The sequence below is a fragment of the Microtus pennsylvanicus genome, chromosome 4 (assembly GCF_037038515.1).
Source record: "Microtus pennsylvanicus isolate mMicPen1 chromosome 4, mMicPen1.hap1, whole genome shotgun sequence".
Lineage (NCBI taxonomy): Eukaryota > Metazoa > Chordata > Mammalia > Rodentia > Cricetidae > Microtus > Microtus pennsylvanicus.
Genome location: NC_134582.1, coordinates 15732000 through 15734046, shown reverse-complemented (window position 1 = coordinate 15734046; position 2047 = coordinate 15732000). Strand labels below are relative to the sequence as shown.

Genomic DNA, 2047 nt, shown 5'->3' with positions numbered 1-2047 from the left:
CTTGTTGTATTCCTTGTGTATTTTCTAGAATTTCACTTTAGCCACTCTGTTTTTTTTTTCTTTCCTAAATCCCTTTGTGTTTCACTTCCATGATCCCTTAAGGGATTGTAATACATGTTCTTATCACAACTTGCCTTGAACGGGTACACTTCTTTTATGAGAAACTTTCATGCGGCCCCTCAGAGGTCCACGTGCTAAGTTTTGGTGCAGGTGATGCTATTAGGAAGTGGTGGAATATTCCAAAGGTAGTGGGAGGGGTTTTGGTTACTGGGGAAGGCGGCTGTAGAGCTTTTATTCTCTCCTTTCTCCCTCCTTACTCCCTTGTGTTTTGGTCATGAGATGAGCAGTTTTGATAGGTCACACACATACACCATGCTGTGAATCCTCACCTCAAGCCTAAAGCAATGTGACAGCAGATCTTGCTTGTAGGCATGGACCAGTATGCAGCGTTTATCATTATTGGCTCAGACACACACTGTTATTGTCAGGAAGCCAATGAGCTCCTTCTGATCTTTACTGTGGCAATATGTTTTATATGCCCACACGTCCTACAGTTTACTTGGTAATGTTATTACTTTTGCTGTGAAAGGTCCTTTATTTTGCCTAGGAATTATTAAAGATATTTACCTAACATTTTGTAATTCTAGCTTCAGTGAATTATTCTACTCTGGATATGTATAATTTTAATATGATATCTTACTTTGGTCATTAAGAGGTTTGTTCTTAAGTTCTTATAATGTACACTTACTAAAAATGGAAAATGCCTCTATTTCACCTTTGATTTCTTTCAAGGTCTAATAATTTATTTGTTACTCTTAAAGACTTATTTTTGACTGGACTCAGACTTAGAAGGAGAAGTTCTCAGCAGGGACAGCTTCTTGACAGTCTGTTTCTGGTGCTTTTCTTTGACTTCCTTCATTCTCTTGGCCAAAAGTTTAGCATATCTGTAGACTCCTCTTTGTTTTTCTTTGTTCATTGCAAACATTTCGGCGTTTGTGTTGCAGAACACGTGGAGTAACAAGACTCTGAATCTTGGGTGCCTTGGTCCTGGGCTTTTTACCTTCTTTGTTTAGAGGCTTTCTGACAACATACTGGTGTACATCATCTTCTTTAGAGAGATTTAAAAGCTTTTGGGTTCTGCTAGCTCTTTTAGTTCCCTATCGACGAGGCACATTAGTTACTGTCAGTCCAGGAATAACTTTCTCTCCTTCTATTGACAATAAGCAAGTTGAGAACACTCGGATTTTCATCCACAATGCATCCTCGGACAGACTTGTCCCTCCTCTCTCTAGTTCTCTTTGGTCTATAACAAGAATGCCCCTTATTCAACGCGAGGCACTCTGCCATGGATCAAGACACCTTGCTTCATGGGAAAACCTTGTTTGTCATTGCTGCCACTGATTCAGACCGTGTAACTCCTTCACTCTTCATTCACCCAGAGCATCAGCAGCTGCTTCTCTGGCCATGCACTTCTCATAGAATATACAAAGCCTATGTACTTTGTTTCTGACAGCTGGCTGCAGGGAAGGAGATATTCAGCTTCATCTTTGCACAGCCTGCCTAGGAGGCGCCATGAAATGTTCACCTTTGGTTTTAAGTGGTATATTTGTGAGACATAGAGTTCTAGGAAGATTTTTTCCCTTTAATTCAAGAGTTTTGCCTTCTGGATTCTGTTATTGGAAAAGATGTTTATAATTTATATTATTTTATTTACAATTTTTGAATCCTTTTCCACTCTGACCTGTGCTAGAAGTTTCTGTCATTACAACTCAACATGCTGAGTATGATAGTCAGAGGTGTGATGCATCTTTTTGTCCCTAGTCTTATGTTTGCATGAACTGCTGTTTTCAATAAAGTACAGAAACAGTTCATTTTGCTTCATAGACCATTGAGGCACTATTAACTGTGCTCTAACTTTGAGGGGGAGAGGATCTAGAAGAACATGAGAGAGAGGAAGAATATGATCAAAATACATTTACATTTAAAACTTGTTTTAAATATAAAAAAGAAAATAAGAACAAAAGATGTAGAATCCAAGTCCATTTTT

The 2047-nt window shown here is 38.6% G+C and overlaps 1 pseudogene; it reads right to left on the bottom strand.

Annotated features, from left to right (window-relative positions):
• Positions 1-823: 823 nt before the first annotated feature.
• LOC142848606 (small ribosomal subunit protein eS6-like) lies at positions 824-1545 on the bottom strand (annotated as a pseudogene).
• Between the last annotated feature and the right edge of the window lie 502 nt (positions 1546-2047).